The sequence below is a fragment of the Gopherus flavomarginatus genome, chromosome 3, assembly GCF_025201925.1.
Source record: "Gopherus flavomarginatus isolate rGopFla2 chromosome 3, rGopFla2.mat.asm, whole genome shotgun sequence".
NCBI classification, from domain to species: Eukaryota; Metazoa; Chordata; order Testudines; family Testudinidae; genus Gopherus; species Gopherus flavomarginatus.
This window is the reverse complement of record NC_066619.1, coordinates 221700384-221724967: the sequence shown is the minus strand read 5'-3', so window position 1 is coordinate 221724967 and position 24584 is coordinate 221700384. Positions and strand designations below refer to the sequence as shown.

Sequence of the window (24584 nt, the reverse complement as noted above, 5' to 3'; positions counted from 1 at the left end):
CCTCCTCATTGTCTTCTCCTTTTAGCTCATAGGTCAAAAGAGCTGTGATCGATGCGAAGTTGGGGATGAACTGGCAATATTATTCCTCCAGGCCCAGGAAGCAGTGGATCTGCCTCCTACTTTAGGGCCTGAGGCATGGGTTTAAAGCACAGACCTTGCCTAACAGTTTTCACAAGGCATCCACTACCTGATATCCCAAGAGAGTCAGTTTTATCATGGCCAGCTTACACTTTGGTAAGATTCTCCCTAACCAGTTGCCTCAGGATGCAACACTGGCCAGAAAAAGCAAGTCAGTAAGTGGTCAAGAGTTTTCTCCCACCCAGTGAATTTCATGTGCCAGCTGCAATACAACTTGCTGGTAATCATGGAGTACCAATAAACAAATTCTTGTTACCCCTCACTGCAGGTTCCATTCCACTCTATTCAGCCGTTCAGCACAAAGTGGGGCTACTGTCTCAGGTGCTGGAGGTCCGCTGCCTCTCTGTTCACAGACACTGCTTGTTCATAGGAACATCTGTCACACTGTTCTTGGATGACGCTTCCCCCTTGGATTAGGGGCTGGAGATCCCCTGCAAGTGCCATCCACTCAAGCATCTCCCTGGTCAGTCCTGGTCCCCAGGACATTCCTTTCTCAGGGTCTTAGGTTCACGTGTCAACCAGCCAGGCCTTGTCACTGAGCTCAGCTTGAGGACTGGTCATTATGTTAACAATCTGCCAGGAGGAGGGCCGATCTTGGTCAATTAATCACAGAGTAGGTTTATTTATTGGCTAGCAGTACGGTAATTGAATCAGTGTGGGTCCCCATCCTCAGTTCCAGTTAATTACTGGGTAAGGCTTTATGTCTCCATGTATATGCTGCAAGCAAATTGTCCCCTTGGGGCTGATCATCTCACTCTCCAAGGCAGCTTGTGTCACTGTCTGGGTACACCTCCAGTCACCACGTCTCAGTACCTCCTTCTGTTGGACCCATAGTGGGACCATCAAAACTTTGCAGGGAGAACCACTGGCAGCGCTGCTCTTTCAATTGTTGCGCTACCACCTAGGCTCATACCTCCTTGCGTTATGTCCCTGTTCTAAAGTGCTGCCAATGTCTATCTTCACTTATAAGCAGGTAATCTAAAATAGCAACCTTCATCCAATTGTAGTCTCAAGCTTGCTTCGGATTAAGGTTACGGCAGACCAGGTCTGGAGCAAAAACTAAAGCCCAATACCGTGGAGACCATTCAGAGGCCGGCACCACCCTCTTGAAGGTGATGAGGAATCCCTCCAGATTGTCATCCAGGCCCATCTTAGTTAACATCACTGACACAGGTGGCAGAGCTCAACCTGCGAGTGTGCAGTGGCTGGGGGTCTCAACTGCTGCAGAAAGTTTCTCTGCAGTTCTTGCTACCAGGAGACAATCTCCTTCAGCAGTTGCTGCGGCTGCACTGTTTGAGACAACTGCTAGGCCATCCACGGCTGTCTAACATTTGCTTCTGGAATTGCTGTTGCTCGTTGGTCTGCTGTAGTTGCCACTTACACCAGTTCTCAGAGTCCATCTTTATGGAAGCCCCCTCACAAAAATCTGTTTCTGTCTCAGAGCATTGTATCAGGTGTAGGGCTTCATGCTCCCATCCTTTGTTAATCAGGGCAGGAAGAGTCCAACTCCATGTAGTCAGCTGACCCACAGCCCAGACTTAGCTATAGTTTCTTTCAGTACCTTGCCCCTGGATAATCTCACTGCTCCCAGAAAGTTCAATTCACTCCCGGGGATCCCTTTTGAGTCCAGTAACTTCTAGCTCCTGGCGGCATTAGAATCCTAGAATATCAGGGTTGGAAGGGACCTCAGGAGGTCATCTAGTTCAACCCCCTGATCAAAGCAGGACCAATCCCCAACTAAATCATCCCAGCCAGGGCTTTGTCAAGCCTGACCTTAAAAAACCTCTAAGGAAGGAGATTCCATCACCTCCCTAGGTAACTCATTCCAGTGCTTCACCACCCTCCTAGTGAAATAGTGCTTCCTAATATCCAACCTAGACCTTCCCCACTGCAACTTGAGACCATTACTCCTTGTCCTGTCATCTGGTACCACTGAGAACAGTCTAGTTCCGTCCTCTTTGGAACCCCCTTTCAGGTGGTTGAAAGCAGCTATCAATTTCCCCCTCATTCTTCTCTTCTGCAGACTAAACAATCCCAGTTCCCTCAGCCTCTCCTCATAAGTCATGTGCTCCAGTCCCCTCATCATTTTCGTTGCCCTCCGCTGGACTCTTTCCAATTTTTCCACATCCTTCTTGTAGCGTGGGGCCCAAAACTGGACACAGTACGCCAGATGAGGCCTCATCAATACCGAATAAAAAGGAATGATCACATCCCTCAATCTGCTGGCAATGCCCCTACTTATACAGTCCAAAATGCCGTTAGCCTTCTTGGCAATAAGGGCACAATGTTGATTAATATCCAGCTTCTCATCCTCTGTAACCCCTAGGTCCTTTTCTGCAGAACTGCAGCCTAGCCATTCGGTCCCTAGTCTGAAGCAGTGCATGAGATTCTTCTGTCCTAAGTGCAGAACTTTGCACTTGTCCTTGTTGAACCTCATCATATTTCTTTTGGCCCAATCCTCTAATTTGTCTAGGTCCCTCGTATCCTATCCCTACCTTCCAGCATATCTACCACTCCTCTCAGATTAGTGTCATCTGCAAACTTGCTGAGGGTGCAGTCCACGCCATCCTCCAGATCATTAATGAAGATATTGAACAAAACTGGTCCCACGACCAACCCTCGGGGCACTCCGCTTGATACCGGCTGCCAGCTAGACATGAAGCCATTGATCACTATACATTGAGCCCGACTATGTAGCCTGCTTTCTATCCACCTTATAGTCCATTCATCCAGCCCATACTTTAACTTGCCAGCAATACTGTGGGAGACCGTATCAAAAGCTTTGCTAAAGCATTCCCCAGGTCTCACCACCGGTTGCTGACTGAGAGCAGCCTTCCAGGGCCCCCACACCCATATCTGTCTTGCAGTGTTAGTATGCTCCCAAACGAGGCAGGAGAGGAAGGAAATGCCAACCACTACTCTGGGCTGGGATCCCCTTGCTACTGGAGCTCAGAGGTGATCCCTAGCAGCCTCTCTTCCTGGGCAAAGTTCCCCCTTTTTGCAGTAGCCAGCTACCCCTTTTCAAGCTCCCCTTCTCCAAGCATGTTCTGCAAGTGAGTCTAACTGGTACTGCCTCAGAGCTGGAATACTCATTAGCCTTTCTGTCAGTGGGATGGGGACATGTCCCCTCACAGTCCACTCACTTGTAAGATTAGGGCAGGCAGAGCTGAGGACTTCTAATGAGGTAACAGCTTAGTCTGACCTAACTTCCTAACTACAGTCACCTAGGCCAAGCCTGATAAAGGGTGTGAGTGGGTATCTTAAACAATGCTCACCACATGAAAAACAGTTAATAGGTTTGACATTTTTTTCACCGGTGTGACTGCTACAGGTGCAGATGAATGGAACTAATCTGTGGTAGCCCAAAGCTACATAAGAAAAGCTCAGAGCTGGGCTGAGGAGGGAATGTAAGCCAGTGAAAGGCAAAAAACAAAAAATAGTGAATAAGTAATAGATTCTTTTTTCTGAGAGCAGCAACCCAGGGTTGCTGAGGAAACACAGCCGGAAGTATCATCCAAATGCTACATCAGCCAATGAGACCAAATCCAGGTAGGAGCACTCGAAAGTGTCCACAGAATGGTAAGTGGCAACCCAACACAACTCACTCACTAAGACTTCCTCCTCTGGTAACCAGGATGTACCAACTGCCCTAATATAATAGGCCTGCAAGGCCATGAGACTCTATCTGGAGGAAAAGGTTAGGGTTAGAGTGCTGAATACTGAGGCTCTTGGGGATTTCAAGTAAGATGAAGAGGGAACAGGATTTCTTAAATTCCTTGGAGTAGAAGATCAATTTCATTATCTCTATAGATGTATAAGGACTGCCTTAGAATCCTTCTCTTACCTTGGGATAGGGACAGAAATTACACACAGAAATCTCTTTACTTAGGTGCAAGTCTGACATTAATTTTTGGAAGGAAATGGTATGTAGGATCACCTTTTCTTTCTGAAAAAGTATGTTAGATGGGTCACAAGCAAGTACAGCTACCTCCCCCACTCTGTGAACAGAGCTTACAACCACCAGAAAAGGCGATCTTCCAGGAGAGAATAAAAAAGAGGCACAATTTTCAGGAGTTCACAGGGATTTAAACATAAAATATTTTTAAACACAAAACTGAAACTCCAAAGAGAGCCAAGAGACCTAGCATGAAGTCTTGGGTAACCTACAACTCTGCAAAATCTAAGCACTGAGACATGAAATTTGTTGACAAAATCTATTTCCTTGACCCTGAAGGGAATTAAAGACGGAAAGTCTGAACCCAGAGGTATTCAATTGCTAGACTCTTAACAAAACAGGCCTGGAGGAAATGAAAGATGACTGGGAGGGATACTTTTTGGTAGACAGACAGATATGCATCAAGTGGAGAAAAAGGACCAAACAAATTGCACACAAATGAGGGAGAATGGTTAGGATTTTGTCTTAAAAGACCAGTTTCTTTAGTTATGAATCAAGCCTTAGAGCTGAGGAGGAGGTGAAGGTTGCAGGACAAGACCCTGTTGGAGAAGATCAGTTTCTTTCAGAAATGAAAGGTTAAGGTCTTGGGACTACCAGAGCAGGTCTGTAAACTATAGGGTTTTTTGGTCAATTTGGGACACTGAGACGAATAGGCATCTGTTACGAGAGCATCAGAGAACCCTTGACTCCATTCTCAGTGATTCCAGAATATGGAAGAGCTGCTGCGGCTTGATAATTTTTCTGGATGTAGTCTAGGTAAGCAATCACACATGTCCTGTCCTGACAAAGGGCTGCGGAAATTACAATCATAATCATTGTGACAGTCATTGATAGAGATGCTTGACCAAACAGATGGGCCCGATACTGAAAATATAGATGGTTGGTTGTGAACCTGAGGAATTTTGTGGGACTACACAATTGGACCATGAAGTCCCAAGGAAATAGCACTATTGTTGACCAAAGGGAATCCACTTTGAATTTCTCCCATTTTGCATAGCAATACAGCCGTTTCAGGTCCAGGATACTTCACAGACCACATGTGTTTATAACTGTAAAATATTTTAACTACAATTCATCTGCTGGAATGAGGGTGATGTCTATTAGATAACAGAGCACGAATTAAGGGGAGAGAGGGCGAGGAATAATGGATAAACACAGATGAAGACGGGGAAGAAAGACGAATTTTATGAAGCATTCCTCCTTGACTACGTAGAGGACTCAGATGTTGAAGGTGATCCTGTCCCACTTGTTGATGAACAGTTAAAGCCTCTCCACCATAAGGACCATCATCTTGTCAGGTATACTTAGCACAGTGGGGGAGTTTTTGAGAATCAATGTGATAAAAGTCACCAGACAGGCCCATTTGTCTGAGAAGATCCTCTTGGGATTCTCTTGTGAAGTAGTGAGTTTGGAAGAGGAAGACGGCAGAACCACAGTTTCACAATCAGTCTCTACTTGTCCAGAGGGAAATGTGGAGAGACATATAGATCCTCCTGCCACATATGGCAGCATAGAAGTTCCAGGATAGGACTGAGCAAGAGAAAGTAAATAGAGAGAAGCCTCATTATGAATTCTTTAGATGGGGAGAAGAAAAGCCTCTCTTCTGAGGGGACGTGAATGATGGGCGAAGGGCAGAAGGTTTTTAAAAGATATGCTCTAGTTCTAACAGAAATTACTTTTGAGAAGTTCTATGACCTGTATTATACAGAAGGTCAGACTAGATTACCATAATAGTCCCTTCTGAACTTGGAATCTATGAAGCCTGATGGAAGAATGCAGGAGAAGGGAGTTTGTTGGGTAAGAAGAGAGAACAAAACCTATCTCCATCCGGTAGTCCTCCTCCTTGAAACTGCTCTCCTGAGAGGGAGCTCACCTTTTGTCTGTACCACTGTCAGTCAGACCATGGAAGTGATCTTCAAAAAAGCCTACATTCCATGGAATAGTAGAAGTTAGAGATGTAAAAGTTTGAGCTGATCATGCTCCGTTCTCTGGCCAGTACAGGCAGTAATTTTAAATGTCTCAAGCAATGGGACTTCTATCAATTCCATTGAAAGACTTTTCCATAGGTTCAAGGCTGTTACTGTTACAAAATGTCTATAGGCAAAATGACTATTAAGCCTATAGTTTTCTTTCCACAATTTCATTATATTATTGCTAATTATACCATTTTACTCTACATATTCTTTAAAATTGTAGACTGTCTTATTCCTGCTTAGTTGTCATTTAGCCAAGCTATACATATTCTTTTAATCTTTTCTTATACATTATTCCCTCCAGCCTCTTAATAATTTTTGATTGTCTTCTATCAATTGCATCCAATTAATCTATATCTTGAGGTCCTGTAAATTGGATGCAGTTTTCTTAGTGTGGTCTGCCTCCTCTAAGTTTTGCAACTATTTTAAAGTCTCCTTGATCACTATTCTGACACCTTTGCAAAAGGTCCCTGCAAAAGTTACTACTAGCACAGGAGTCTTTTCAAAGCCAGTATATCAAAATAAATTATTTTTCCCCCCCGCAATCCATCATAGAGTGCCACGATGCCTAGCAAAAGCAGGATGACACATCTGAGTGAAATAATGGCAGTTTCAAAGAAGATTGGTTCCTGTGATCTGTCTGATTAAATTTTAGAATAACTGTTCAAACAGTCAACGTGTCCAGTCCTGCAAGGTGAAGTGCACCATAAAATTCCCTCTGTAACTACTGGGAGCTGCGCGTGCTTACAGCAGGCATTCAGCAACTTGCAGGAGCAGCCCCCAAAGCCGAAAATACTATAGTTTAAGAATGTAGTGTTAGGTTTTGTTTCACTAAAGTTTTTGTTTCTCCCCCTTAAAGGGTTCACTGAAGCTACAACAGCCATAGAACCAGTATGACTTGAATAACCATACTTACGCACTTGTTAAAACAAACACTATCCCTGCTGCTCAAACTGAAGTTGGCAATCCTTTCCTCCTAATAGCTTTAAAACAATTTGAAAAGTAGCAGAATAGCAGTTCCCTCTCACAGAAACTAATAATCATCATTAAATGATCCTTAAAAGCAAATATAGAATGGTCAGCGAGCCAGGTTACCTTAATATTTAATGAAGGAACATTTCAAGTTATGGGATAAACCCTTAAGTACTAAAATCTACCATCATCAGTAAGGTCCATTTCAACGTTCACTGATTATCTACAATCAAGAGAAATCAGGTTTCAAAACAAAAAAGGAGAGTATGATAAAGCTATATGAAGTATTCTCTGGCAGTGATAAAGCAGGCAGAGAGGTGGCTGTCATAAAATAGCCAAATGGCTTTTTCCACCTCCATCAAGGTCACTTTACTGATGATGTACTCAATAAGATGATAATGCATTTAACCACTTTCCTTGCATCTGACTTCGACCTTATCACAAATCCAAATGGCCTTGTTTAACTACCCTGTCCTTTCAGCATTTCCCTGAACAAAGATAATTAAGGAGATGTACTGCCCCCTACTATCACAGGAATTGAAAGACAAATAAACTTTTAAGAGCACAGCCATGTGTCTATTGCACTAACCTACAACATTTAAGCAGAGGGTAAAATGAAATAATAGTTAAATAATTATAAAAGGGTAACAATGCTATATAAGGCAATTTTGTTTTATTTAAAAGAAAAGGCATAAAAAGTGTTCCAGACTACTTTTGACAGCTCCCTAGACAGTTTTTCCTTAGACACAATTTATGATTTAGAGGAAAATATCTTCTGCAAAAATTAACATTTAGCAACTCTGACTGAAATTTCTGCAGATTTGAACATTTCATAAGCAGTTTAAATTATTTTTTAAAGTTAGTAATTGTGGTTGAACATTAAGAATTCATTTTAGTATTAAGAAAAAATCTATTTCTATTTGCATTGTCAGTAAATACTATACTTGAGATGCAAATTGAACTACTTTAATAAAAATAAAAATAAGCAGTAGAATGACTTTTGAACTTAAACTAAATCTTAAAAAAAATACGTTTGTATGATATTAAGAAATACCCAAATACTTTTTATGTACAATAATGCTTGTGTTTTCTTTAATTTTCATTCATAAACTCTAGCATCTTAAAGCAGTCTATAAGATATTGCTGCTCTTTACTATGAACAAGCACAGTAATCAGACTATAACTGAAGACCACTGAAACTGGTCATTAAGAATGCAGGAACATGCCAAATCAGAAATGTTATTTCCAGCTAGAGTGGAACACATAAGCCCTTTTTATTAGGTAACCTGGGGCCTCCTAGGCATCAAAACATTCTTTCCATTATTAAGCTTGCATCTTCTGCATTAGCTGGAAACAGGCAGAAAAGTTACTTATCAGAAAGGTAAAGCTAGTACAATGAAATTGCCATTACCAAGATAGCTGTCCTTTAGCTTCTGAAAATAGATTAAACTTAAAACAATGAAACTGCATATTAAATTTATTTAAATTTAATCCCTGTTCAGATCTTTACAAATTACAATCATCATTACCTTTGCTTATTTCTGCTGACCTTTGTTATTTGAATGATCAAACAATAAATTGTTTTGTAAAAGTTCAGTTATCCTATGAAATTTCTTATCAAACACTCTTTGTTATTCAGTCTAATTACTTTAACTCTGAACATGTTCTACTTTAAATCTTCACTAACCTTAAATTTTGGGATGAAGGGAAAATGTGTTATTTATACTTTTTAGAAGTGTAATTAGAGCATGAAGACATTTTACAAATTATAAACAAAAATCATGTATATATTACTGCTATAACTTTCATATAGTAAAATACTTAAATCTTGTAATGATTCATCTGATTTCTCTACTTAAAGGCTTTTGATCTGCTGCACACATCAACAGGCCATAACTAACCTTATTTCCATAAACTGGATTGAAAGTTATAACCCCCCATTTCAATATACACCCCTTGGGATATTGTACAGCCTGTGTCTATGACTATTTGGAGTAGGCGGTGGCTGCTATCAAAAACATTTTGAAAGAACTGGGTCATCAGGCATCCCCTCGATAATGGTTTAAACATGAACATAAAAACAATAGCTACAAGTTTAGCTAAACAGTCGCTTCATCTAGTCCCTGAAGAGGACTAGAGAGGTTAATGTTGCTTCTAATGAACATTAAATCTATGCTGTAGTATTGCATTTACAATTCTGGACAGAATTTATTAAAAAAACAATCCATCCCCGTGTTTGTGTATCATTTATAAAATGTCTCTGCAACCTATTCAATCATTACACAGAAAGTTTTCTAAAAGAGAATAGTGTATTTTAGTACATCTGTTTATACTGAATGAGTGAAGAACAGAAACAAAGTTAAATAATTTAGTTTTTAAAAGTGTGTAAATATTCATAATATCCCATTACTTTGTTTCACTCTAACAATTTATTTTTGTGCAAAGAACTTCTAGGGCCCAATCTTGAAAGGTTTGAGCACCACCAACTCTCAATGAAGTCAGTGGCAGTTGAGGGAACTTTAAAGTTCACAGGATCAGGCCTCTAACATGTATCTAAATGCATAATATCCACAGTGCTATCGTAATTTAATTTATATAATTATTCCTAAGAAAAGTCTTACAATCACATAGGAAGTAAAGTTTATAATAGTATTTATAATGGAATACTCTGCAATTAAATCTTCACAGATGGGGAGAAGTTAGGACAAAAACTATAGTTCAGAATAAATTAAAGCCAGGTATCATTTTTTGTGTATTTAGCATTAATACCTAATTGTTAGTAAAGTTACTTGTTAAAATCTTTATTCACCCTTGTCTAGTTCAAGGAATGAACTGTGAGGCAAAACAAGTTATCAAAACAAAGATGTGAAATTCAGAAGCCTGATTCTTTAATTGCTGATCAGAGATTAAAATACTTTTTTCACTAATTGCATGACTCTTGTTAAATATACTTTGTATTGCATGATCTTTTTAAATACACTTTAACAAATGAAAGAATACATGCTCAGGGTTTAGCTGATCGCCATATTTGGGGTCGGGAAGGAATTTTCCTCCAGGGCGGATTGGCAGGGGCCCTGGAGGTTTTTCGCCTTCCCCTGCAGCGTGGGGCACGGGTCGCTTGCTGGTGGATTCTCTGCAGCTTGAGGTCTTCAAACCAATTTTGAGGATTTCAATAACTCGGTCCTGGGTTAGGGGTTGTTATAAAATTGGATGGGTGGGGTTCTGTGGCCTGCCTTGTGCAGGAGGTCAGACTAGATGATCATATTGGTCCCTTCTGACCTATGAGTCTATAAGTCTATGAGAACAGGTTTTTAAACCTGGGTCATTTTTTGTGACTTGCAATAGTGATGATGAGTGCTTAGCAATGTTTTTCTTGCGGACCTTTAAAAGGAATGAATACCTGGAATACAGCATTTTAATCTGCCTCGTAGCATTAATAATCAAAATCACTGTATCTAGACAGCTACTACTATGCTACTTTTCTTCCTTCTGAAAGAAATGCATTCCATACAAAATGGAATGTATTACTTCAGATCACGTGCCCTCAGTGCTCTGTAAAAAAAAAGGTAAGGACGTAAAAACTCTTAACAGTAAATCAAGAACTCAAAAACATGTTTAAATCTTTAGCGATGTTTTTGCAATAAATTGCAATGTAGCTTTTCTGTCAGTCCTTGTAAGAGATGATTGTGCTGTGCCACACCTTAGGCCACTAATTACACAGAAACATGGACCAAATTTATAAAAAATTTAGTAACATTTCAACCAGAAGTTAAAGCTTTGCCTGATATTTTTAACATTAATTCCACAGAAGAAGGTTAAGCTAATTTTTCTGTTCATGTTCACACTTTTACCCAATTTGTATTAGAATGTTATTCCCTTTATTTGTACTTATTTGAGAGATATTAAATTATTTGACTATCAAGGAGAGAGAAGAAAACCACGCAATAACTAAATGATATGGTCCATCAAATACTTTTAAGAAAAAATAAAATTAGCACATTAGTACAAATATGCAAATTTACTTATTCACATCTTAATGATAGCCCATGAAAATCACAATACAAAACTCACACATCAGAAAACCAATTTCTCAAATCTCTTATGCAGTTTATACACTTACTGTTGGATAGAGGGATCTTGCCATCTTTGGTAACTTTTTTCCACGTAATTTTAGTCAATTTATTCTTTAGATTACAAGGCCTGATGAGGGAAGATGATTGATTCCCTTCTTTCACTCTATTGTTCTCTATCTTCAAAGCTGCTAACAGACTGAGAGCAGATCAGTCTTTGTCTGAAGGGCTTGACAGTTCATATCCTAAATTTATCTCTCTAATGCTGAAATGTCTGCAAGGATTCCTAAAGCTTTTTACAGTCATGCCCAGAAAACAGAAACAAAGTTAGCAAAGAGCAGCTATCACTGCAAAGTGTCAGGTTTGTTTGCTGAAGTAGACTAGTATCCCTCCAAACCTTCAAAGTTTAGGGGGTTTTGTTTAATAATCAAACTGTCTTATCAGAAGCAGCAAATGGGATAAGCCAAAAAATTCTGAAGTTCAGTGAATCTATTAAAATTATGAATGCTAATTAAGAGGGCTGTAAAAATCAATGTTCGGTATACAGATACAGTTCAAATTCAGTCTCACGGGATTTAACAGGATAACTAAAATATAAGGGATACAAAGGCTAAAATATTATGTCCATATATTGAAATAGACAAAATAATTCTAAGTAAACTGGATTTATGACATACCTTTCTTAGAATTTTTTGATCTCTTCTTAAAGACTGCTCTAAAAAACAGCAAACAGATTTCTGGATAGCTCCTTCAAACATTTAAAGTTGGAGAACAAAAGGTTTATTTTAAAAATGAAAACCTTGGCTTGTACAACTCCAGACATGAATCTGCTTTCAATTACTGAAAGTATTTCCACTTCAGTGGAAAGGGATCAAATCTTCAACTATACCATCTTTAGGCAATGAATTTGATTATATTAAGCTTTAGAAATACAAAATCACTTTGTGGCATAGCCATGTATTCTGTATATATCATTCATTAGGTACACAGAAGAGAAACAGCTAATACTATAACTGAAAGGCAGCAAAAATTGTGGCTGTTTACAGCAGTAGTATATTTCCATAAGGGAGCTCTGCTTTATTTATTTTAAGGTACTTACAAAAATCTCAACTCTCACTTACATTTTAAAGTAAAAATATTACAGTTCTTTCTAAATCAACCCAGACTGCTTTTCCACAGTTTAACCTTCATTATTTGCTCTGTTATTAAGTTACATTATTCTTCACAGACTTTGTTCTAGAAACAATCTGCTGACAAAAATTATACACTAGGTATTGTATTCTCAGGGAAAGGTGATTTTATATTTCTAAGTATTTTATACGTTTTTCCTTAAAGTAATCAGTATAGTAGATTTCAGAGTAGCGGTAGAGTTAAACCAATGAAACAGAAAGGCTTACAAAGCAGAACTATATACAGAATCTTAACTATCTCAACTATAAATTATGCAAAAACTATTTCTAATAAAATTAGATACACAAATGCATTCATAAAATGTAGAGAAATAAAAGTTCACATTATCTTCAGAATGCACATATTGCCTTTTAATTTAAATACACACACACACACACACACACACGGAACAAAATCCTCTGTTACATAGCAGCCACTTGCAGAAGTATCTGGTATTTAGAATGATCTGTAAAGTTAAGCCTTTGCCTTATCTAAATCCTTAATTTGGTGCCTCAGGGGTTAAAAAGCCACCTCATTTAAAATGCTAATATTGCCTTTGCACGGATTCAAAGAGAAACAGAGCCTCCTCCCATTTCAATACCACACCATACAAAAGCATACAAACAAGACTCCATACATATCTATTCTGTATAAATGGCCCATCTAAATATATTTGACTGATTTCACTCAATCTGAGAAATCACACTTTATCCTGGCTCAGCCGTAAGGTCAAAAGGATTGGTTTTCAGTCACCCACCTTTCGGTGGTGATTCCTCCTTCTGTCTGGATGTGAAGCGCAGACCACGGCGTTTCCAAGTTGAATCAGTCTATAATGTATCATGTTACAGAGTCTGGCTTTCTCCTCAAGCACATAACAGCAATCACACATGATAGGCTGAGGCTCCTCTGTTTACACCCAGGGAAGCGAGGGGGGCTGGGCTTGGCATTCCTTAACCCTTTCTAAACTGCAAAAGTGCCTTCCATAGTTATCATTCTTCAGTCATATAATCTGAAAAAAATCCAGTTCATTCCCGATAGTCTTCTAAAGTCATCTCTGGTTTCCAAATATCCTACAGCAGTTGCTTTTAAATATAGGAATACTCTTCTGTGATGTTAATTTACCATGTCAAAACCACAGATTTTCAAATAACCTAATGCTTAAAGATTTGCAGCATGACATTTTATTTACACTAAAATAAAAGACATGCCACGAAAATGTTTTTGATAATGAAAATATTTCTAACCTTTCTAGATAAAGAGATTTAATCAGGAAGCTCTACTCCTTGGATTGTCACAAAAGGATCTTTTCTTGACCAAATAAAATATAAGAACACTGTATTGCCAACATGTATACATCATATATCTAATATAATTTACATGTGAGCTATGGAATTTGTCACAAATCTCAGTTAAACAAAACTGGGTGTGTCTTAGACAGCTTTCCATTTATGAGAGGAAGATGGACAGCTTACAAAGTGGTTTAACTTACTGATACAAACAAGTCTCATGCATTCACCTGATACTGCAGCACTTCCACAACCATAAACTGCCAGTGAAGTCTACAGGAGTTTTACATATGGAAGAAATGCAATAGCAAGCTAAAGTCCTTTGGATGTACATTCATAATTGCCATTAACATTAATGAGAGTAATGTGTGCATATACTGGAAAGAGGAGAGCCCCTCTAAACTGTAGCACAGGTTATAAAACAGAGTGGAGCTAGCAGTTCTTATATGCACACACTAGAACCCACTGTCTATATAATAATATAATTCCCAGATAATATCATTTCTCAGATCTGTGTTTTAATTGAAATAAAGGGTCAGCAGACTGTGACAATATCAAGTTTACAACGTACTCATTCTTCATTTTGTACATTCAGATAAGAATATAGTAGGATTTTACAAATCTTCCACATTAAAGATAAATTTAAAAAACAAAACAAAAACAAAAATACCCACAATACTGTCCATTGCTATTTAATCAAATGGGGGTTTTGCCATGACTTCATTGGATGCAGGATCAGACACACATGTAACAACTTTCAACTGAAGACAACAGAGAACTTGACAAAGTGAAAAACTACAGCTACATGAATCACTTTACCCATCATTAATTGCAGAAACACAATACACAAGTTCAGGACAGAATGTGGAGAACGTGTTAGCCAACCAGAATTATAAAGACATTTATGGAGGTAAATAGAATAATCCAATTATAATTTGGCCAGTTTACTTAGACTACCGCCCCTACCTCTTGAGAAAAACACCATGAAATGTTTTATTATTAGCAGTGAGGTCAATAGTTTATATCCCCTCCATCCTGAAGGAGTTTGGTTCCGTATTGACTTAAAGAGCAGACTGCCACCTACTGAATCATGTGTGCAATGTTGTTAAACTGTGATCATCCCAGGATATGAGAGAGACAAGGTGGCTCAGGTAATATCTTTTATTGGACCAACTTCTGCTGGTGAGAGAGACAAGCTTTCGAGCTTAAGCAGAGCTCCTCTGCAGGTCTGGGAAATGTACTCAGAGTGTTACAGCTAAATACAATTGTTTAGCATAAGTAGTTAACGCATATTTCAAGGTGAAGTGGCCCACTACCACCTCTTCAGTCATAGGGGGGAAATGAGGGGGAAAAACTGGGGGTTTGGGGTTAAGTTGTAATAAGCCATAAATGCACTGCTTTTATTCAGTCCATGATTTTTAGTATCTAGCAATGTATGAATTTAAGCTCCCAGGCTCGTCTTTTGAAAGGATTGTGAAGGTTTCCTCTGAGGAAGAGTACCCAAAGGTCAGATATAGAGTGATTTTTTTTTGAAAAAACTGTTCACCCAGAGGTGGTGATGGTGTTTTTGTCTTTCATCATTCCTCTGTATGAGTTCATTCAAGTTATCACCTCTCTGTATACGATCATCCCTCACAGAGATGGCATTGCTGCCTGTCTCAAATATTTACAAGATAATGGACTACCCTAAGATATCCACCCCAAACATTGCCAAACTAATCCATTTCATTCTCACTCATAACAATTTTACATTGAACAACCACACTTTGCCGAAACCACTGGAACAGTCATGTATATTAGGATGTCTCTATTGAGGTGGCCTGTGTACGGCTTCATGAGCCATAGGACTAAGGGGTAAGTTGGGACTCCCAGGATCACTACTGGCATTTCAACATCCCCAGTGGTAATCCTCTGGTCTGGAAAGAAAATCCTACGTGCTGCATTCTGAAGAGGCCTGTGTTCTTAAAGATGTATGTGTCATGCACCTTCTTGACCATCCTGCGTTGATATCAGTAAAACGTCAATGGTGATTTACCAGCACTTGCAATACCATAGAAAAGTAGCCCTTTCTGTTGTTGTACTCTGTGGCAAGGTGGTCTGGTGCCAAAACAGGGATATGCATCCAGGAATGTGGCCTTGCACATCCAAAAGTTCTGCAGCCACTGCTCATCATCCCATACCTGCATAACGTGATCCCACTAATCAGTGCTCATTTCTCAGGCCCAGAACCATCCACAGCTGCCAACAACAACCTTGAATTGTTTCTTTGTATGTCCTACAGCAAGCTAGCCTCCAAGCAATCGTCATGTTCCCCGCGGCTCCTCTGGCAGCTCTACAAATACTGCCGGAACAGGCACGTTGTGTTCTCAACACTCATCATGATAATGCAGAGCTGTGCAGGGTCCATGCTTCTCTCAGAGATGGTGGATGTGAGGGTTTGCGGGGCTTTTGAAAAGAGGCGTGGAACATTATGGGTTGCAGATAAAATTATGGGATGAAGAAACTGCCTCATAGGAAGTTTAAACCGTGTTCCCAGTCACCCCTACATGACTCGTTTGCCCCCATGAGGCAATGAAAACCCTACCCAAAACACCCTGCATTATATGTTGGCAAGTTGCACAGTGGGATAGCTACCCACTGTGTACTGATCTCTGTATCAATGCAAGCACTGATAGTGAAGATGCGCACTGCCAACATAAGGAGCATAGTGTGGACACATACAAAAGCAATTTAATCACTGCAGCGGCTATACATTGATGTAACTTAGGTAACTTAGCTGTGACACTCTAAGTACCTTTCACAGACCTAACAAAGAGCTCTGTGTAGCTCAAAAGCTTGTCTCTTTCACCAACAGAAGTTTTTCCAGTAAAAGATATTACCTCACCCACCTTGTCTCTCTGATATCCTGGGACCAAAATGGCCACAACGCCACTGCATACAAATATTTCCTGCAGCAACTGAGCTTTTCTGTGGAAATCTTTTCAACTCTACTTATCTTTTTATGAAATCCAACACAGTCATAGTGAGCATGGAAGCTGACTAGAAGCCAAATAAGTGATCAATAAAACTGTTAATGATTGTATAAATACTTCTAGACAAAACAAGACAGCTTTAAATTATCTCAATTTCAATTAGCACTTTTTGGTATAAATATGTATTACAAATACATATTTTACATACATCGTGCATAAACATTAAAGCATTAGAAATTTCAGATTCATATTTAAACATATTTCTAAATAGATATGCATTTATACACACACACACACACACCCCGCTGAAAATAAATTATTTATATATATAAAAATCTCATTGATCACTTAGTTTTTTTAACTCCCATTGGAAATAAAGCCAGTATGTATTCAGTTAGTTGGAAGAATAAGAACCTATGAAGCTTAAGTGTGACGGCTGCCATCTTGGTCAACACATGGGGCAGCTGAATCGGAGACCTCCAGAGCTAAAGGCATGAGCTACTGCTTCTTGATATATAGGTCTCTAGCCAGAGCTACAACAGACTATTATTCTCTGTGGATTGGGCACAGGGGAGAACCTGTAAAACACACTCACCAGTAGGTTACATATTTCCTCTGATCAAAGAAAACTTGTCCTGATCATCTGAGACCCACAGCAGTTCAAATCCCAGACAAACCGTCACTTTTGTGACAATCACACTGTTGGCTAACACCTGGGGTTTGAATCAGAGACTGCCAGAAATAAAAGTGTAAGATGATATAGCTTGAGATAAAGAGGGAAGACTCTCATGCTGGCTGTGAAAGACTCATGCCCTCTGTGAATTGGTAGAGAGAGAGAGACCTGTAACACTTATTTACAAATAGATTATAAGTTTGTCAATTTATACCTTGATAATACTATTTTCCTGAAGGGGAATTGTTCTAGAGATGATAACCCCACAATGTGCTTATATGCTCGTGTAGGAACCCATATGGACATTGAGCTCTCCAACAATACAGGTGTTCCAAGAGTCAGAGGTGAAGATGTTATTATGTGAAGGGGTGGGGTGCTACTTCTTGTGCTCCACTTTCACTTTAGAAGAAAGCTGATTTTGATGTCTCATCTATACCCTATCCATAATTTCTATAAATACAATTTATACACACATATGCATACCACTCTGAGGAGGATGAACTATCACATAACAGGACTCTGATTAAGTTTATTCTTGGAAACCACCGCTCCCCTCACTCACCCAAACCTCCCTGCACACTTTTTAACCACACATTGTTTTTGTACCGGGGAGTATGCCACTGCACTCGACTGCTTGCTCTCTGACATTTTTGGGACTATCTGCAGTGGAATTTCCTTTGCTTTGATCCTATTTGTACTATTCAGTATAGATGATGTGACTGCTAAATTCCATCAACACTAATGCAAGTTATTTATGAAAATTCACTAGCTATAGTGCCAATTAAACTGAAAAGTACATTTCCCTTGTAAATATATATGAAATACTGCACATGGCAAATACCCAGGAAGCAAAGTCTTGCATCTATATCACCATGTGCCTAGTTATCTTCCACGTTAAAAGAGCAGAATATTTTGCAAAGTACATACTGGGCTTGACTCTCCACACAACTACACTGTTGACACCAGGCTAACTCCTTTGAGTTAAGTGGACTTATCCCGGCCTAAACCCCAGCATACCCTGTTTATATAGAGAGTACCCATACAGAATGAGCAACACACCCATAAATGCAGAAGAATTTGACATACTAACTGTAGACAACAGAACATAGTGGGTGTATGATTGATGCAGGACAAGGACTAACTGGCATCAGAGATTTAGTGATGAAAAGCTAATTGAAAGAAATGAGTTTGGAGGAGGACAGCATGTGTGCTTGATTCACAGGGAAATATTCAGACAAAACTGATTTTTGTAACTATTTGGCCAAATGGCTGTTTTGTGAATTGATAAAGGTATGTGGAGTCTTTAACCATTATATTTGAATCCAGCCCAAGTCAGAGGGAACAATACACCTCTACCCTGATATAACGTGACCAGATATAATACAAATTTGGATATAACACGGTAAAGCAGTGCTCCTGGGGGGTGGGGGCTGTGCACTCCGGTGGATCAAAGCAAGTTTGATATAACGTGGTAAGATTTTTTGGCTCCTGAGGACAGCGTTATATAGGGGTAGAGGTGTATTTGTTATCTAATTACAGATCAGTGACCTACACGAAATGAGTTGGGTTGTCTCAGTCCAAGTCCTAGTAGACAGGTGTTCTCATTGCAGCTGATGCTAGTGTCAGCCTCCTTGTTGGAAGTTGCATTAAATGGGAAGGGAGGTTAACCTGCTTGCACTACTTAGAGCAGTCTCTTTAGGTTCAGGTTGAGGCACAGTGGCAGGATGGTGTAATACAGGGGTAGGCAACCTACGGGAATTCTAGTCGAAAACTGGATGCCTGGCAACCCTAGTTTCAAATCTATCTATTTTAGATACTTATATGGTTCACACTACCACGCCATCTGAGCATCACACAGTTTTTAAAGGTATGTGTACACTGCAATTAAAAACCCGTGGCTGGCCTGTGCTAGCTGACTCGGGCTACTGGCTCTTAGGCTAAGGATCTGTTTGACTGTGGTGTAGATGTCCAGGCTACAGATGGAGCCCAGGCTCGGGGACCCTGTGAGGTGGAAGGGTCCGAAAACTCAGGCTGAAGTCCAAGCACAAACATCTACACTGCAATCAGAGCTGGCGCTAGGCATAAGAAAACTAAGTAATTGCTTAGGGCCCCAAGCAGCTCAATTATGCCCCCCTATTCCTTTTCAGCTGTTTAATAAGTTTATTAACATATATTGGGGGGAAATATTCCTGGGCTAGCACCACCTCTGACTGCAATTAAACCACCCCTTAGCCTGAGCCAGCCATAAGTGTCTAAATTCAGCGTAGACATACCCTAGAGTACAACATCCCTGCAAGGTAGGGAAATACTATTATTCCCATTTTACAATAGGCAGCTGAGCACAGAGAGACCAGGTGACTTGCCCAGTGCTGCACAGGAAGCATGGGACAGAGCAGGGACTTGAACCTAGCCTCCTGAGTCCCAGGCTACCACCCTAATCTCTGGACCATCCTTCTCCTCATTTAGAAATGGGATGCAAAAACAAATTTTTAACTATTTATTATCATTAACTGCTATCTACAATGTAGGAACACTTTCCTGGTCAGATACCAACTCAGCTAATTACATGTGTGCCTATCTAATTGTACTGTGCAGTTTCAATTCCTTAAGTCATTCTTCTTGTCTTAAACTATTAGTTAGTGTTAATGACACTTTACTGCAAATTGCACACAGTTTTCAGAAGCACTGGTATCTGCATTTTTATTACAAACAAGCATGCAGTGAGTGAATACCTATATATAGGCTACACTCAAGCAAAGTCTAAAAAACAACTTTGAAACTGTTTTTCTAGATAACAGCATTACATAGAAAGTAAGGTATTATTAACTGATCACATTAAAACAATGTTTATACAAATGTTTGTAAGAGAAAAGGAATAGTGCATGCATCAACATACAGTTTTATCTTTGTTTCATAGTTAAATTTCAATTCAACTTTACTTGATAAATGAACTCTCTAGTTCCTGCTTGAAATATATTTGAAAAAGTCCAAACAAAACTTGCAATAGAACAGAATAAATGCCTACAAATGCTATCATTATTAACAAAGAAATTATCTGTGAGGAAGCACACACACACTATCTATCTATAACTACATAATGTAGGTCCAAATCCTGTGATTCTTACTCATATGAATAATGCTACTGTGGTCAATACGTTGGCTTGCATGATTAAGTACTATTGGATTCAGCCATTGATCAGGCAAAACTCCTACTCACTCTAAAGGGAGCAGAATAAGGCCCTGGTAAGAAGTGCAGAATTTGTTGCCCAAATACAAAAGTGGTAGTTATTTTTTTCCTTTTTCACTATCTAAAACTAAATCTGACTGAAATTATTATTTATAACATTTACAGCTCCCCTAGAGTATATTAGGAATTTAACAGTCTCAAAGAGCTTACAAGCTACATTTCAATGAGGATGATGTAAGTGTACATAAGAAACAAAAAGGGAAGAAGTTTGAGGTTGGTCAAGGGTTCAAGTAAAATACATATTACTGCTGTTATACAAAATAATTGACATTAGTGACAATTTTCTTGAACGTGATGGACTCCCCCACGAGGACTGGCATAAACTACCCTCACGCATAGGCATCTGGACAATTCCCCTGGTTTGTATATTCATTGTCTGTCTCCACACACAGTGAAAACACAGCATTCTATTGTGTTTTTGGGCTTTGTGCATTCACATTGGACAGGAAGTGGGCAGTAATTGTCCCTCTGTACTTATTCAGAAAAATCTACCAATTAACTCAATATGGCATTATGCTGAATACAGACTTCAGAAACAGAAATACAACAAAATATTGCTACATAATGATATAATACTGTACTTAAAATCTTCCTACATACGCCTAATTTCCACATATAAATAAAAGATAAAGGGCAAGTGTAAAATAAAATTATTAAGCTTAAGTTATAGGCTCAAATTAGATGCATCGAAGATATAAACCTGAATAGTTACTGTTTTCATTCTCTGAAAACAGTTTTAATTAGTTGTTTTCCCATAGGCTTTTTGTTCAAGTGAAGATACTCCCAATCAGTCAACAGGCTACACTTAATAATGCCCCATCAACTGCTTAACGCAGGAGACAGTTCTTGGAAAACATGAAGCATACATACTTTTGGTATCATATTTGAAACTGAAATAGTACAGCTGATTAAGTGGTATGAAACAAGACAAATTCATGAGATTCCTGCTGCATTAGACTCAAATCAACAAACATTTCAGAACTGACATTAAATTTGCATGAAATTCACATTCATTCTAATGAGGATGGCTACCTTAAAAAAGAACCACCCCAGACAACAAAACAAAAACAAACAAACAAAAAAGAACCCAGCTAATCCTAATTCCTTCAGGACAACCAAGGCTGTTCTGCTACCAAGAATAAACTATCACAATTAAAAATAATGCTTTGGCGCCATTCAAATAAGGGTTGCTTTATTTTACGAGAAACAAGTGGCATTACCTTAGGGAAACATGACAATTTTAAATTCTTCACCGAAGAAAAAACAAAAGCAGTTTGGATTTTTATTTTTTTTAAATACCCAAGCTGATTGCAAATTTGGATTCTGTTTCCCTTATTAGATTCACCAAAATGCATCATCCCACTATGGACATCTAAAGTGAGAAAAATTGAAAACTCTGACATTTATAATAGCATCATTTCCCTTTCTTTTTCATATCAATTTTACATTTTCTCACATTCCTCTCTGCTGGCAGCTGCTACTCACTGGCTTTTATCTGGCAGGCAAGCAGTTGCCTGTACAACTGATGCCAGCACTACTCTCAAACTGGAGACTGAATGTCTAATCTTCATAATACAACTGACCAACTTCAGACTTACATTTTTAATACGTGAGTCCACAGCTCAGACTCCCTTTGGATTAGCAGTATTTTTTTAATTAACACTTTTGTGGAAAAGATGACTTTATTGTAAATGAAAAATGCAAAAAAAAATGAACAAAAGTGAAGTTGGTATGTAAACACACAAGATGTAAGAAGTCACATAATAAACAAGGTATTTCCAGACTGTCTGAAGCAATATAGTTAGAGTAAAATAGTTTTGTATAGTGGTCTGACAAAGAGAATTGGCTTTCCTAGACAAACTACTATTGCAAATCACTGTGAATTGATAAGGACCACCAACAGAGCAGTCCTTCTCAGAAAAATGCTCAGAAAAATCACTCTGTTGTTCTGCTGAATAATGAAGATGGCATCTCAGACCTTTAGAAATGTTTAACTGAAATTCTGATTGTAAAATAATTTTCAAGGTTCTTTTCCAAAATTACATCTTCACAAACACTCCTTAGAAATACAGGTAAAAAGCAAATTTGCATCCTTGTGATTCCCACGGAAAATATTTCACGTATTTCTTATAAGAAGTGTTCTATAGATCATAACCAAAATTATGTGCTGGGATTGTAGGTTCAGTTGCTGCTGTCCTTCATGTCTGTCTAGTACACAAAAGATGACTGAAAAGTCATTAAATAATTTTGGTCAAAAATTTTCAGTTCTCTAATAGATCAAGCACCCATGATCTCCCTCTAGTTTAAGAATCCTCCATAAAAATAATCCACTGCATCTTTTTCGTTTTGTTGATTTTTAGTCAAGATCATAAAAAATTGTCATCTTTTGTATAGATGTCAGATAAATTTCTAGCCTGAAGTTTTGTAAGTTAATTGTTCAACTATAAGTAATGTATGTATAAATATATCTGCTTATCTGACACTCAGAGCCATGGAAAGATGGCATAAAATAATTTCATACTATTCTGACACCTGATATCAGATGCTTCCCTAACAGTCACCTATGCATTAAAAAGGTCAATTAAATTAATAAAACATTCAAAATAAAAGAAAAATTGCCCTCTTTCTGGCTGCATGGGCTGCTGTTCCTAATTAGAGCTGAAATGCCCAGCTCAGTGGGCACAGTGGCTGACTGAACCATGCTTTGTGTTTGGACTCAAAATGGTAGAAAATAAGGGGAAATTGTTCAGAGTCACATAGAAAAAGCAGTATTAAAAAAATCTAAACATAAGAGAATTTTATTGCAAGAAATCACCTAAGATAATGGCTATATTAGTCACTTAGCAATTGTTGCAGGTCAACAGACGGATTAGGATAATCAGGCCATCCAAAATGACAGAAACACCCTCAATGTCAATGCTGTTGGGTGAAAGTAGTTCCTCTTTTTCCACTTCTGAGAAGACCAGAGTTCTGGAAATTCTACAGTATGCACTTTGACTAACTACCCTACATATACACATTCATGATGATCCAATTAGACTTGTTCCATTATTAAGCAGTAAGCCTTTTTGATAATGTACTCCCAGGCTTGTCTGGGGATAGAAGGGAACACAGAATGGGCACACATGTTCTAACAACGGTTCCTGCACAGTTCAAGAATCCCAACTTTTTAAATCCCTTCAATGATTTCTGGCAGGTTGGCCACCTTGATCATGAGCTCTTGCAATACACTATATAGGACCTACTGTGGACTTCCCGAATCCCAAGATGGTGATGAATTGCTCAAATTACCATTTGAATAGCCAACTTCTAAGGAGAGCAAACACAACTCTTTTTCTCCCTCAGTGAAAGGAACATCTAACATTGAAATGTCAGGGCTAGTTCACTACACCAGGTACACAAAGGTCTCCTCTCTCTCCTGGAAATTATGCAGCCACTGTTGCTCATCCCAGACTTGGACAACAACTCAGTCCCACCAGTCTGTATTCATGTTCCAGACCAAAAGTGGTCCTCCATACAGTGACCATCTCACACTTACACAACAGACACATCTAATCAGGGAAGTGTACATGCACCACTGCTGAATCATGAACTGTTGGCCACAGTTTGACTCTAAACAGGTTCTACAGCAGGGGTGGGAGCAAACTACTGCGGGCTGGATTTGGAGGCTGTACCACGTGGGCTGGTCCCGCTCTGGCACTCCAGCTGGGGCAGGGACCACACCATGCAGCTCCCGGAAGTCGTGGCCTAGAGTCGGAGAAGGGACATGCCACGGCTTCCGGGAGCTGCTTGAGGTAATCACCACTCAAAGCCTGCACCCCTGAGCCTATTTCCACATCCCAACCCCATGCCCTAGTCCTGATCTTCCTCACACTCTCCAAACCCCTCGATCCCAGCACAGAGTACCCTCCTGCACTCAAATGTCTCAGCCTCACCTCAGAGCCTGCACCTCAAGCCCCAGCCCCACCCTAGAGTTCGCTCCCCCCAACCAGAGCCCTCACCCCCTCCCACCCCCAACCCCAATTTTGTGAGCATTCATAGCCAGCCATACAATTTCTATTCCTCGATGTGGCCCTCAGGCCAAAAAGTTTGCCCACCCCTGTTCTATAGGACCATCTGCTGCGGTCT

The 24584-nt window shown here is 39.3% G+C and overlaps 1 protein-coding gene across 17 annotated transcripts in view; it reads right to left on the bottom strand.

Annotated features, from left to right (window-relative positions):
* Positions 1 to 24584, bottom strand: part of TENM3 (teneurin transmembrane protein 3) — an 857073-nt gene that overhangs the window by 372672 nt on the left and 459817 nt on the right. The window contains exon 1 of one of the 17 annotated variants that reach the window (XM_050945303.1): positions 13036 to 13095. The exons of 15 other annotated variants lie outside the window; for them this stretch is intronic. The gene's annotated coding sequence lies outside the window, so the exon portion shown is untranslated. Of the gene's footprint in view, positions 1 to 13035; positions 13096 to 24584 lie in introns of those variants that run through there. One more of the 17 variants, XM_050945301.1, reaches the window with a different exon arrangement.